This window comes from Mirounga leonina, unplaced genomic scaffold (assembly GCF_011800145.1).
Source record: "Mirounga leonina isolate KUSES-001 unplaced genomic scaffold, KU_Mleo_1.0 Mir_53, whole genome shotgun sequence".
In the NCBI taxonomy this organism is placed as follows: domain Eukaryota; kingdom Metazoa; phylum Chordata; class Mammalia; order Carnivora; family Phocidae; genus Mirounga; species Mirounga leonina.
Window position 1 is genome coordinate 47,727,081 of NW_023270807.1, and position 15,554 is coordinate 47,742,634.

At 39.9% G+C, this 15,554-nt stretch overlaps 1 protein-coding gene across 3 annotated transcripts in view; it reads right to left on the minus strand.

The window, feature by feature from the left end:
* The window catches only part of BACH2 (BTB domain and CNC homolog 2), a 350,045-nt gene that overhangs the window by 150,802 nt on the left and 183,689 nt on the right, over positions 1 to 15,554 (minus strand). Inside the window, exon 3 of one of the 3 annotated variants that reach the window (XM_034991412.1) lies at positions 668 to 816. The exons of the other annotated variants lie outside the window; for them this stretch is intronic. The gene's annotated coding sequence lies outside the window, so the exon portion shown is untranslated. The remainder of the gene's footprint in view (positions 1 to 667; positions 817 to 15,554) is intronic. 3 annotated transcript variants of the gene reach the window in all.

The following is a 15,554-nucleotide window of genomic DNA, read 5'->3' on the forward strand; positions in this document are numbered from 1 at the left end:
AATTCTGGGCATGAGGCCCTTCAGCCTCTGCTTCTCCCCTTGCTTGTGCTCTCTCACTCTCTCAAATAAATAAATAAAATCTTCTTAAAAAATGAAAAAAAAGAGAAAACTCTGAGTATTTCTATGTGTCTGAAAAGAATACTGGTCCACAATCTTCATTCCCAATTCTGAATCCAAAAGCATTCCAAAATCAAAAGCGGTTTTTTTTTTGTAATTTCTTTGGTAGAAATACCTGGCTGGAACTAATGTGAGATTCTATTTTATCCAATTTAATAAGAATATATCTGTTCTGCTGCACTTGTCCAGGTTTTTGTGGGGTTTTAAGTTCTCAGGACTGACATAGTTTGAAGATTAGTGTTAGCTTTGGAATAAGCCAATCACCTCTCCACTGAGGACAAGAACAATTTATTCCATGTTAAGTGCAGCAGTGTAAAGCTGTCCTTTAACAAGCACTCTAGGTGATTCTGATGCAAGTTAAAGATCCACTGAATTAAGGAGCCTCCAATATGCAGATTCTAATCCCTGCTCCCTTCCTCAATTAGAATTTTCAAGATACTTTGTTAAAAGAAAAGTAACCCATGTGGGTTTAGGCTACTTGCTATTATCATCTAAGAAAATTCTTACCATTGTTTGGTTTGAGGAAAGAGAAACCTTGGTCAAAACTTACATGTAATTTTTCCAGGCTCTGTGCTGGCTTCGAGTCTTAGGATGCAGGGAACCGGGCGAAGGGAGAGATGAGAAGGCTACAGCAATCCATTCAGGCATGGACCCCAAAGCTTTGCAGAGTAACCTTGTGACAGGTCAGTGAGTGTCCACCTGAATGGGGCGGAAGAGCTGTCCATTAGCAGAGTAAACCTCGCACCTTAAGGTTTCTCCCTCCCTCCTGCCATCCTGCTAACCATAAATAGAATATGATAAAATAGCCCATAGTATTAATGCCTGGGCTCAACCCTATTCCGTGAGTATTTCCTGAAGGTGAGCATCCCTAACTGGGGGCTCTTTTGAACCCAAAAGCAGTTTGGAGATGGGTCAATGTCCAACCTCATGAATGTTTTTCTTTCAAAAAACCAGAACACCTTGGCTTAAGAGACATGTGTAACTGCAGTACCAGGAAGATGCAGGAAGCTAATGATAAATTCAGGAATTCTGACTGAAATGAGATGATTCTCTGATGCCTTAAATGTTTATTTTTAGTACTTTTTTCTGATGATAAATTGATACATACTTATTGTAGAACATTTGGAAAATATGGAAAAGCATAAAGAAAAAGTACCAAGAAACAGACTTAGTTGTTGAGAATAAATCAGAGGAGAGGTGGGGGGGGGGGAGATGGGTGAAATAGGTGAAGAGGATTAAGGTGTGCACTGTTGTGATGAGCGTCGGGTGATGTATGGAATTGTTGAATCACTATATTGTACACCTGAAACTAAGATAACATTATATGTTAACTAACTGGAATTTAAATAAAATTAAAAAAAAGAAAAAAGATTAACTATAACCTTGGCACTGATAAATCAAATCACTAATGATATTTTGTTGTATAGTTCCACAACCCCTTAACTGAAACTCCTGAGCTTCAGAATGTTTCAGAATTCAGAATTGTCTGGATTTTAAAACTATTTTGGTGCAACAACCATTTATCACATAATATTCCATCAGGGTCTGGAGCAGCCATATTTCATAATATTTCTGCAGCAGAACAGATATATTCTTCTTAAATTGGATAAAATAGAATCTCACATTAGTTCCAGCCAGGTATATCTACCAAAGAAATTACAAAAAAAATGCTTTTGATTTTGGAATGCTTTTGGATTCAGAATTGGGAATAAAGATTGTGGACCAGTATTCTTTTCAGACACATAGAAATACTCAGAGTTTTCTCTTTTTTTTCATTTTTTAAGAAGATTTTATTTATTTATTTGAGAGAGTGAGAGAGCACAAGCAAGGGGAGAAGCAGAGGCTGAAGGAGAGGGAGAAGTAGGCTCCCCGCAGAGCAGGACCCTGGGATCATGACCTGAGCCGAAGGCAGACACTTAACTGACTGAGCCACCCAGGTGCCCGGATAATTTTGTTTCTATTTTTCATTCAATGTTAAAACGACTGTGAGCATTTCCCCAAATTATTAAAAACACTTCAAAAACATGTTTTTCAATGTCTCTGTAATATTATATCCCAAAGAAAAGAGTTTTATGTAATGATTTCATTTTGGGAATTATAGTTTTTGTTGTTAATGCAAATAACACTGTGAGGGATATATCTGAATATCACATGGTCTGAATTTCTGAATACTATCTTAGGTACATCCTAGAGAAAGAATTATGGGGTCAACTGGTATGATCTTTAAGGGTCTTGATGATTTCCCAGAAAAGCTATACCAATTTACACTCCTAACAGAGCATGAGTGCCTGGTTAATTTGTTTCATTATCCACATTATCATAGGCATGGAAAAAATACACTTGCCTCTCAGACATCTTAACAAAGCTCTGATCAATGATAATCATACCTAGGAGATTTTATTTTTGTTTTTCTTACGCAGAAGATAGTGAACAGCTCACTGTCTTTCACATAACAAGAGAGAATGGGATTAACGTGAGTTTACCATCAAATGGAACCTCATTAAAGCAGACTGAATCAGATCTGAGCAATGGAGGAGTTGTCACTCGTCCATGGGGTCTTAACTTGGAAAAAGGTATGGGGGTGGGTATGGAAATAATTCACACATCATCATAAGAAGACAGACGATCAGATGCTAATTATTTGTGGGTTGATAAATTCTGTTTCTAGGCTACTGAGGACTTGTGTTTCTCTTCCTTTTGGTGTTTTTGTATTTCTTGGACATTTTGCTGCTACTCAGCATGGCCATCAGGGAGCAGAAAGAGATGTGAAGACAAAATCAAATCAGACAAGCTCATAATAATGAGTGCTAACCCTTATGAGTGCTTACGATGTGTCACCTCTGGTCCTGGGTTCGTTGTGTGCATTATCTCATTTACTGCTGAGTGCACTGGTTTAAAAACTGGTAGCTGCAAAGTTTGAAAGTATGTGCTCACTCATCAATCACCCTTCTACCCTAATAAGTTTGGAGGAATTAGAAGTTTGGAATTTCAAAGACCTATTCAAGCCTAGGGTCTTATTACCATGACTCCAAGTCTGGTTATAAACCACAAACCTTACCTTTATGTTTTTTTGATCAGCACCCCCTACAGCAACTACACAAAGCAGGGGGAAATGACATAAATAAAATCCAAGAAAACTCTAGATAATAATAAACATTTTGAAGGTCCTATATGTAGAGGAGGGAGGCCATATCTCTTAGAGTATGATAGGAGTCTGCTCTGTAACACAGAACAGGGTACATGCAGAGAAGACACGAAGATACACACATAATATATATTTCAAAAAACAAACACACAAATACATTCTTCCCAGATGTGACTACAAATTGGTAATGATAACGTCAGGACTTACAACCTCAAGTTTCTTTCCATTTATAGCTTTGTCTGATAATTTTTCTTTCTCTTTTCCCCTTATATTTATTTAAACTTATAGGATAATTGGTTCAGAGAATGCCATCATTTTTATATGCTAATAAAAGAAAACTGAAGAGATACCTCTTTATTATATAGAATGAAAATAACATCACTCTTTTCCTTATCTATAACTCAATTTCTCCATAGTAGAATGTAATATATTCTATAAAATGGCTGAGGTTCAGAGAGAGAAACAAAGAAACACACACAAAAAATCCCATTTTATTTTGGGAGTGTGTCAAGTTGATCTTCCCAATAATCTTATCTTAGTAAGGGATGTTTCGATCAAAATGATCAAAAGACCAAAAGACAAAAGATGTATCAAGAAGTGAATCATTTCCTACACTGTGGCATCTCTTTATAATTTAAATAACATTCTCCTGACAGGTAGGTGTCAAGTGAGTAGAATGGCTCCTACATGATTTTTCTTTGCCACAATCATATATGTAGCTAATTTTGTAAGTATACTAGGACTATAGGATGTGAAAAATAAAAGCAGTAATAGAGGAAATGACCCCTCAAAGAACATACTTTGCTTTTTCCAAAATGCCTAATTGCTTAAGGGATATTACAAAAAATAAAATAAGCCACTTACTAATAACAGAAATGATTACCAGAAGCTCTTTATATACTCAAACTGCACAACTAACATTTCTAAAGCTAATTACAAATTTGGATTCTCTCATTTTAAAAATACACTTCGAAGCAGCCCACTTCTGTTTTAATGCTGAACCAAAGTCTGTGCAATTGGCACATTATCAAAGTAAAAAAAAATGCGTCGTTTGAACAAAGTTACCACTTTCAATGTCACTAAATCTTGAACTTCAAAATACCACAAGCTAAAAACTAGTAATACCATGTGGTTATGTTATCTTACATTTACAAAAGAATTTATAGTTTCCCAAGCCCTAAGAGACTGAGACGTCTGTTATCACAGCAGCTCTGTTTTCTTGGGGAGGTCATTCGCTGCCTCTGAGCCTAACACCTTTCACAGGTTCTTGGGAGGAATGTATACAAAAGGGTATTTGCAAACTGTAAGACAGATGTAAATTGTGGGGTATCATTATTCTTTTTACTAGCAACTCTCTGAGGCATAAAGCTATTAATCCTCATTTCATAGCTAAGGAAACTGACAACAGGAAGATGTAGCAAAAAAAAAAAAAAAAGTACCAAGTTAGGAGATTAAAGTTTTATCTCTAAATTGGCCACAAACTGTCCGGGTGACTCTCTGTGACTTGTTCTTTCAGTAAAATGAATGGGTAGGATAAGATGATTTTAAGGTCTTCTTGAAGTCAATGGTTCTGTGATCTGGGACTCAGCCATGGTGGTGATAAGGCCGCCCTTAGAAAAAGTCTTTGGGGGCAGTCCCTCCTGGAGGCTGTGTAGCACCCATTAATCTGAGGCCTCCAGTGCTGGGGTGGGGGGTTCCCTGAGCAGTCTCCGAGCCCCCGGGATGGGACTGGCATTAGCTAACTCATTTTGCTGGATTAAGGGGAGGGTGGAGGATACTAGCTGAATGGCCAGGGCCTCTGGGCCACAGGAAGTAGGTACTGGAGGAGACTGAAACATCAGCTCTTTATTAATTGGTACAGATATTTCACATACTAACTAGTGTAGTCAAATAAGTCTATACCACCATAATGTCAGTCTTGCTACAGCCCCACTGTTGTTTGGCTTTCAGTTTCAAAGAGATAGCCAGCCCCCTCTGTGGGCCACCCACCTTCCTTGACTGAATTCCTACAGTTTTGGGGAGAGAGACATGAAAGGGCTATATCTGGATCATGAGTGCACATCATGGTCACACGGGAATTTCACTTTAAAAAGACTGGAGCCACCCACTTAGGTCTCTACTAATGATATTCTACCAGCACTAACACAACTTTCTGTGATAATGAAAATGTTCAATATGTGTGCTGTCCACTATGGCAGCCACCAGCCACATATGGTTGTTGAGTACTTAATACTCAGTAAGTGCAACTGGGCAACGGAGGAACTGATTTTTAATTTTAATGTATTTAAATTCAATTTGAATAGCCACACATGGTTACTGGTTACCTTATTGGACATTGCAGCTCTAGGCTGCCTTACATACTAGTTTTCTTGGACATACTTCAGACCCCAGAAGCCCACTGGACAATACCCATTCAAGAAGTTTTTACCGGCCTTCTCCTGGGTGCTGGGCACCATTTAAGTGTCTTAAAACAATGGTGAATGAGAGCAATAGACACTTCCTGCCCTCATGGTGTTTCTGAGCTAGACTGATTTCTGAAGACCTCACAAAGCCTTGAAGTGGTTCACAGGACTGTGCTTAGGAAAAGGTGGGTGAGTAGATATGGTAATGCTACACTAAGCATGAAAGCACAGCTTTTTCATTTCTTCATAGTTACTGTTAGAGAAGCTGGGGGAAAGTTTAAAAAGAGATAGTTGAATGATAACTATTCATTCACTTACAAGTAAAGTAACATATCCCAGATATGGGAAATTATCTGTAATTCCCTCTTGCACAAACATAGATTTACTTAAGAGAAAAAGTCAGAGGGACCTGCATTCTTAAACCCAAGAAAAAGTAAATGGTATTTAATTACAGCAACAATCACAGAAGTACAAGTGGATCTGGAGCTGCAAGCAGCGGGCAAGGGAACATTTATACCAATTAGCAGTGAAATGATCAGGTTTTCTAGAAGGTACCTCCTGTATAAGTGAGGCTGATTGCATCTTTGTCTCTACAATTCAACTCCTAGCGAAGATTTTCTTAGTGGTTTTAATGGGATGTGATGAGCAAAACCCTATTTGCTTTTTCCCAGGAAACTACAGGTGGAGGTATTTTTATCTAGATCACAAACCTAACACTAAAAACATAAATTCTAAGAAACATAAAAGTGGTTTGGTTTAATGCTTTTCCAGTTTCCAAAACTGCCTCCCCTGTCCTTCTGTTGTCAATTCTTTCCTATCCTCACCACCTCTTCTCACCTTACTGAAATTTAGAGTGATACAAAGAGAACAAAACAAAATATTGAGGATTGGTTTATGTTCTTGTTTGAACCTGAATCCAGGTTTGCCTAAATTTAAAAGGACAAGGGACATCATACTCTTGGATACAGGGTTTTTAAGTTAATTCTCTTCACTGTATTATCACTTGAGGCAAAATACTTACTGGGTTTTGCTTAGTATCCCAGCAGGGCTGTACTTGGATGGTACCATCGAGCCAACCTGACCGCCCAGCCTTAAAATGCCACTCTGGTCCCCTGCCCCAAGTTGGACTACTGATTTTGGGGGCTAATAAAGGGCTCTAACACATCTACACACACACAGAGGCACAATCCCATCACTTTTTCTCTCTGGTTTGAGTAGAAAGATAAATTACAGTGCTGGGAAAACAAAACAAAAAGAGTTCAAAACTTAGTTCCAAAAGTACAAATTGCATTTAGAGACCATCATCTGTAGAAAAGGTCAAATCTCAAATGTTCCACTGGCCTCATGCTATGTAAAATACTCCTAAAATTTTGGTGACAGCTTTCGCAATAAACATGTAAACTGAGAGTGGCCCTGGCATCCTTATTCATACTCAGAAACACTAGACTGAGTAGTCACACACCATTTTATGGCCAGAAGGGTTTTAAAAAGAAAGGGGTTAATTTTTTGGAAACTACAGAGATGAATTTTTAAAAACTACATTTCAAGCAACTTAAATAGTCACTTGTATATGGCAGAAGACCTTTGAATCATAGATCTTGTGGCTTTTGTGTTTTGCTCTACTGGCATGGGAAGGTGATGCAAGGAAATGTGTGTTTTTTTGTTTTTTTTGTTTTGTTTTTTTTACTACAACACAGAAAGACGCAGCCATTTCAGACAGGATGGAGAAAATTAAGATGAAAATGTCTCTGAAAGTTTCCACTGACACGTTTCAGGTGCTGGGACCAAGTTATTCTGGTTGGAGAACGAAAGCTAGAAAATTCACTTCTTTGATATTCAACATGTTTATGTTCCCAAAATATGATGGTTTGTCCAGATGTTCACCTCTCTTATAAAAGGATGGTGCTATTTCAGAACCACTTGCCATTGACAATTCAGAAAAGAAAAAGCCAAAAAGAAAACGAGTGTTGAAAATACACAACCTGAAATACTTTGGGGGTTTCTGTAGGCTTTATATTTAAAAAAAATACTGGCCTGTATTTACACATAATCATAACAGTAAGTTCCATTTGCTGAAAACTTCTGTGTGCTGGCAACTACGCTAGGAATTTTACAGGTATTATTAGCTCGTCTGCCAGGTGAGAGAGCCATGATGAATGAGAGAACCATGGCTCAGAGAGGGTAAATGCCTTGGCTAAGGTCACACTGCTGGAGAGGAGATGACATGCAATCTGGATCCACGTCTGCTTGACCCCTTTCCTAAGCAACACTACCATCCACTATAATTTGGGGAGACTACATCCCTCTTCCCAAAGGAAACATGATCAATCTTCCACGGGCTACCAGTAAAATGTCAAAGTAACCTGACAAAGCTGCGGGTCCTACAACAATTTGATTATTTATATAAAAAGAATTAATTAACTTGTTAGTACTAAAATGATGATATTTTACACATTAGAATTAAATTAGAATTAATTAGACTTAAATAATCTTTTTCCATTGCAGTCTCTTTAAATAAAAGTACTACCGGGTAGCTTATTAAAAAATGACCCAGATCACTCTCTAAAGGTGAATTAAAGCACAGGATACCTGTCCTTAGTCATGGGACACGGCAGTGAAAACACCGTATGAGGAATCTCACTCTGGGTCTCAGTCTCAGAAGAGCATCACCATTCTTGGCAATGCCCAAGCAGAGAATGCCCGAAGCAGGCTCTGATGTGCCATTTAGGGTTCAAGTACCATATTTTCCATCCTTATGTCAGAGATCATCCATGAAATCACACAGTCAATGACTAAGTTCATGTGCAAGAATGCAAATGTGTATGCCTGTTGGGGCTGCCTGTCAACTTAGTGAAGGGCAGTCTCTTGAGAACTTGGATGGGCCAACATTGCCTTGACTTCTCCCAGGCTCCATACTTGGTCTGGGCTATTTGCTTCCTTCCCCTTATCTGAGAACTTCAGCTCTGCCTGTGCTCATTTATCAGCCAGAAAAACCTGCAAAGTCCTACCCCTTTTGGGAGCTGCAAGTGCCTGTTGCCCTCATCTGTCAGGGGCAGGTGCCCCTTGACTTCCAAGCTGCACAGGTGTGGGTGCCAAGCAGTTCTCACACAAGGCAAGGTGCTGGTGGGCTGTCCCCAAGCGAGGCTGGCGAGGTCCACATAGAGCTCACTGCAGGTCTGAGGGCTGCAACAAGTTTGGCCAAGGACCCTGAAGACAGGTGAGGCATATGTTCTTCAAGAGGGGCATGATAAACCTTTTTAGGAAAAGGCAATACCATTGACCCACTTGTTCCAGCTAAAAAACTAACAGAATAGGTTTCTTAGCTTTTCCTCTCTCCCTTCCTAACATCTAATCCATCAGCAAGTGCTGTTGATTCTACCTTCAACTTCTAACTCCAGTCTGTCTACCCCTCTCCATCTCTACTCCCCTAAGTCACCATCATTTCTCACCTGGTCCACTGCTATTGTCATGGTAACTGGCTTCTGTGTTTTCAGTTCCCGCTTGGCACTGAAAGTCCCCAGGATCACCCCAGGTTGGATGACTTGCTAGGAGGACTCACGAGACTCAGCACATAGTTGTATCTATGCTTTGGTTTATTCCAGCCAGATCTCATCTGCTTCCAGCTCAACGGGGGTTGACTGGAGACTCTGGCCATACACCTGCCTTCACCATCCCCTCCGGCTGCCACCTGCACCCTCATAATCCTCTTCTCCCCCTGCACACACTCTGCTTCCTGCCGCTTTTTCCTCACAGGACAAACTCAGCTTCTCTCTCTGGATCTACAGTCTGTACGTTCCTGCCACCATCGGCCTCGTGTAAAAATCAATTGTGCTGAATCTTGCAGTGGTCATACACCCTTCAGGGAATCTGGGGCTGTGGCTCTGAATCCCACAGTACCCACAGCCGCGCGGCACGATCAGAGCCAACTCCAGTCTTGCTGCAGCGTAGGCACAGCACCCATCCTGATGCCCACCGCGAGGCCCCTCACCCCAGCCCTCTGTCTTGGGCCACCTCAATCCTCTCTCCTTCTCATTCCCCTTTCTAAGCTTATGATGATTCTTTGCAGGCTGAGGAAAAGAAAAAAATAGGGAGCCGAGGACAGCGAAAGTCAGAAGTGGCAGAAGCTGCTGTGTGTAAACACAGGGGACAGCGGTTGTCCCGATGGATTTGACCTATTTTTGTTTGTTTGTCTGTTTCACAAAGCAGGGATCAGCAGGGCTAAAAGGACCTTGGAGATCACAGAATTCCACCTCCTCCTTTTTTTAAAATTTTATTTTAATATGTTATGTTAATCACCATACATTACATCATTAGCTTTTGATGTAGTGTTCCATGATTCATTGTTTGTGCATAACACCCAGTGCTCCATGCAGAATGTGCCCTCTTTAATACCCATCACCAGGCTAACCCAACCCCCCACCCCCTCCCCTCTAGAACCCTCAGTTTGTTTCTCAGAGTCCATAGTTTCTCATCCACCTCTTCCTTCTACTGATGAGGAAACTGGTGTGAGGAGAGCATGGGAAGGGGAAAGCAGCATTTAGGGAGGGCTTATCATCTGTGTTGGATACACGTCTCAGGTCCCACGGCTGGCGAGTGAGGCGCAGGGTTGGGACCATATGCTTTCGCCTATTATTTATACACTCATATCACACAGAGGAAAGGGCTTATACTTAACACATAAAGATACTTGGAATGCCCATCTCAAAAGGTAAATGGTTTTCCTTCTGTATCATCCAATATGTATTTTTAGTGCAGTAAAACATATAAAACATAAAAGTTCCATTTTAATCATCTTGAAGTGTACAGTTCAGTGGAATTAAGTACATTAATTTTGCTGTGCAACCATCACCATGACTCATCCAATACATTTTGAAGAGCATTTTCTGGGGCACCTGGGTGGCTCAGTTGGTTAAGCACAAACTCATCCCAGCTCAGGTCTTGATCTCAGGGTTGTGAGTTCAAGCCCTGAGTTGGTCTCCACGTTGGGCGTGGAGATTACTTTAAAAAAAAAAAAAGTGTTTTCTGCATAGTAAATTCAAAATGAGACTCAAGAATGCCCCCCCCCAAAAGAAGGAAAAGACAGAAAATAAATTTTGGGGGTTATATTTCATCTAACAAAACCTTTCATATATAGTAGGTTCTCTGTGACATATTCTCCATTATTCTCCCAGTCTTGAAACCAGAACTCTGAGAAAGCTGGTCGCCGGGTGAAAAGGTAGCCTTTGTTGTTTCTTGAGGTTCTATACTAGTTGTATCTGCTTACAAAAATGTTATGCAACCCAGGAAATCACAGCCTTCCATGCCTCCTCCATAAAAGGACAAGTAAAACAGTATTTCTTGGAAAGACAGGCATTTACCAACGTGCTGCATCTAGATGGAGCTGTCTCTGCCGCTCCAGTCTGTTTCTAAGCAGGGTTTAAAAGTGTTGGCACAGAGCACAAAGAACGTCCCTCAGCTATTCAGCATTTAGTTCAATTCCACAATATATTTAGCAAGATTTCTTTCTTTTTTTTTTTCCTTCCTTTCTTGGTTTAATGACCTCAAATGTACCAACATCCTGTCTTACCTAATCCCCTAACAAGTTCTATCAAATGCCAGGACAGACTCAGACAGCACTGCAGGCAGTGAGATCATTCACTAAGAATTCATTTTTATTCCAAAAATTAGGAGTGCCAGACCATTTAACACAATCTATCACACAGCCAGAAAATTAGCCTGGCACTTTCAGAGAACATCTAAACTAATTTTTTAAAACCTCCTCCTGCCATAGGTCCTTTAACAACCCGATGACTTTCTCCCCAGAAAAAGATGCATACATACAACATATTTCCACATTTTGGGAGGGGTTCCAGGAATCCCCTATGAATCCACAGACCCTAGCTAGAAATGAACTCCAAAAGAGTTCACTTTGTCTACAGCCTCAGTACTGGGTCCCTAGAGCATCCCAGGGTGACCTCCTTTGGTAACACTTTAGTCTCGAGGTGAAAAGGACTTTTATTTTGGCTTCAGAAACATTCCCACCTGGCTTCTGGTCAAACTCACCATCGACACGGCTACGTCTCTCACCAAGTCAGCTGACTGCTCTGGGGACACTCTTTTCTTTCTTTCTTTCTTCTTTTTTTTTTTTTAAAGATTTTATTTATTTATTTGAGAGAGAGAGTGAGAGAGAGAGAGCACAAGAGGGGGGAGCGGGAGAGGGAGAAGCAGACTCCCTGCTGAGCAGGGAGCCTGATGCAGGACTCGATCCTGGGACTCCAGGATCATGACCTGAGCCGAAGGCAGTCGCTTAACCAACTGAGCCACCCAGGCGCCCAGGGGGACACTCTTTTCTCTCAGTGGTCCATGACGAGCCTGCTCTACCCTCATGTTCCTGGGTTCTGTTCTTCCTTTTGCTCTCATGGATCCTGCTGTCCCCTTTCTCTCCCTGTCACTTTCTTTGTTGGCCCTTTGTGGCACTCTTATAATGAAAAAAATTAGACCTGACTGTTTTCTTTACCATAAGAGTAACAATCTCCATTTTGTATTTAATTCCTTTGCTTTTTCTCCAAAAGCATCCTTCAGCCTTTCATCCCTTCTGCTCCTGGGAACAACCAGCCCAGCATGCTGAGCAGCAGTCCCTATGGTCTCTGTCCAGCCGGGGAAAGGGCTTCTCCACCAGGAGCAGTGTGGTGCAGTAGAATGACAGTGAGCCTGAAGTCAGACAGATCCGAGTCCAGTCCCAACTAGCTAGCTGACTGACTTTGGCCACTAATTTAAATAAAGGCTCAGTTTCCCAATAGAAAATAATAGGGATGATAACAACTAATTTGCAAGGCCTTTTTTTTTTTTTTTTTAAAGAATGATTAAATGAGCTGATTATAGACACAGTTCCTGAGACACAAAATATGCCTGGGAGATGGTGGTTCGCATCCCCCCCTCAACTCTTCTTTTATGGGGTTCAGCATACATTCTGCATTTTAGAAGCAACCCCAGCTTCTTTCTATTAGGTAGCTGGGACCACATATGCTTGGAGTCTTAAGTATCTTTTTAACAGGTTTATTGAAATATAATTCATATACCATGAAATCCACAGTGTTAAAGTGTATAAGTCAATGACTTTTAGTACATTTACAGAGTTGTGCAACCATCGCTACTGTCTAATTTCAGAATATTTCATCACCCCTAAAAGAAACCCTACCCCCATTAGTGGTTATTCTTCATTTCCCCCTTCCCCTCAGCCCTTGGCAACCACTTACCAACTTTCTCTTTGGATTTGCTTATTCTGTGCATTTCATGTAAATGGAATCAGTTACTATGTGGCTTTTTCTACCTGGCTTCTTTTACTTAGTGCAATGTTTTCAAAGTTCATCCACATTGTCGTATGTATCAGTATTTCCTTTTTATGGCTGAATAATAATCCACTGCAAATATATATCCTATTGTTTATCTGTTTATCAGTGAGTGGACATTTTAGTTGTTTTCATTTTGGGCTATTATGAGTAATGCTGGTAAGAGCACTTAACTATAGTTGGATATATGTGGACATACGTTTTCAATTCTCTTGGATATATACCTGGCAGAGGAATTACTGTGTGATGACTAATTTTTTTGGACCAATTTGGCTAGGCAATGGTACCCAATATTAAGTCAAGCATATTTTAATATTGCCGTGGTGGTATTTTTTAGATGAGATTAATATTTAAATCACTAAATTTGAGTAAAGCAGATCCTCTTCCCATAATGTGGGTGGGCCTTATCTAATCAGTTGAAGGCCTTAAGAAAAAAACCCCTGATCTCTCCCAAGGAAGAGGGAATTCTGACAGCTGACTGCCTTTAGACTTGCTCTGCAACATCAGCTCTTCCCTAGGTCTTCAGCCTGCCAGCCTACCTGCAGCCTTTGGACTTTCCAGTCTCCACAATTATGAGACAATTCTTTAAAATAAATATCTCTCCCTCTCTCTCTCTCTCTATATATATATACACACACACACACACACACACACACATGCACACACACACATCCTATTGGTTCTGCTTCTCTGGAGAACCCTGACCAATACATTGGGTCATGTGGTAACTCTGTATTTAACATTTTGAGGAACTGCCAAACTGTTTTTCAAAATGGCTGCACCATGTTCCAATCCCACCAGCAGTGCACAATGGTTTGGATTTCTCCACATTCCCACCAACACTTATTATTATCTTTCTGTCTTTAGCCATCCTAGTGGGGGTAAAGTGGCATCTCATTGTGCTTTTGATTTGCATTTCCCCAGTGACTAATGGTTTTGAGCATGTTTTCATGAATTTGTTGGTCATTTGTGTTTGTTGGAGAAATGCCAATTTTAATGCTTTGCCCATTATTTAATTGGGTCATATGTGTTTTGAATGTTACATTGTAAGAATTCTTTATATATTCTGATACCAATCATTGATCCAATATACAATTTGCAAATATCTTCTCCCATTCTGTGGATTATTTTTTCACTTTCTTAATGGTTTCCTTTGAAACACAGCAGCTTTTGATTTTATTAAGTTCCATTTATCTGTTTTTTCTTTTGTCTTTTATGCTTTTGGTGTCACATCTAAAAAAATTGCCTAGTCTAAGGTCACAAAGATTTATTCCTGTTTTCTTCTAAGAGTTTTACATTTAGTTTGCATTTAGTAAGAGCTCTTACATTTAGTTTTATGATCTATTTTGAGTAAATTTTTCTATATAGTGTAAGGTATTCAATTTCATTCTTTTGTGTGTGAATCCATTTGTCCCAGCACCATTTGTTGAAAAGACTATTCTTTCCCTATCAAATATTCCTGGCACCCTTATTGAAAAACTTTGACCACAAACATAAGGATTTATTTCTGGACTCTTAATTCTATTCCATTGTCCTATGACTACACGGTCTTGATTACTGTAACTTTGTTGGATGTTTTGAAATCAGAAGGAGAGTTCTCCAACTTTGTTTTTTTTTTTTTTTTTTAAGATTTTATTTATTTATTTGACAGAGAGAGAGCACAAGTGGGCAGAGCAGCAGGCAGAGGGAGAAGCAGGCTCCCTGCCGAGCAGGGCGCCTGATGCGGGACTCCATCCCAGGACCCTGGGATCATGACCTGAGCCAAAGGCAGACACTTAACCAACTGAGCCACCCAGGCGCCCCTCCAACTTTGTTCTTTTTCAAGACTGTTTCAGCTATTTTGGCTCCTTTGCATTTCCATATGAATTTTAATTTTTTAAATTAGCCCATCAATTTCTGCAAAAAAAGCTAAGCTGGGATTTTGATAGGGATTACATTGAATATGCATGCTGATCAGCTTGGGTAGCATTGCCATTTTAACAAAACTAAGTCTTCTGATTTATGAACATTGGATGTCTTTCCATTTATTTAGTTCTTAATTTCTTTCCATAGTATTCTGTAGTTTTGTGTATAAGTCTTGCACTTCTTTTGTTAAATTAATGAGTATCTTATTCTTCCTGGTGCAATTGTAAATGGAATTGTTTTCTTAATTTCATTTTCAGAGTCTTTTGTTGCTAGTGTATAGAAATAAAACTGATTTTTGTATATTGACCTTCTATCTTGCAACCTTGGCTGAACTTGTTTGTTAGCTCTCTTTTCCTCCTTTTTTGTGGATCGCAGTCTAAAATATTTTTAAGTATTCCAAAGCACAGGTAGATCCCAGCACATAAACTCAACACTTAAATTGCACTGCAAAAAAAAAGGTCCATGCTTCTAGTCCCTCCTCCCTTGGCACTGGGTGATGTTCCTGCTTCTGGGTTATAGTCTTAGTGGCATTCCTACTCTTCGACAGACCATACAATAATTTGAAAAGATAAGTTCCTAGAACTCCAGGATACATTGTGAAACATAAACCTATTTTCCACAAAGACGTGTTATAAAGACAGGTCAGGTTCTCAGCCT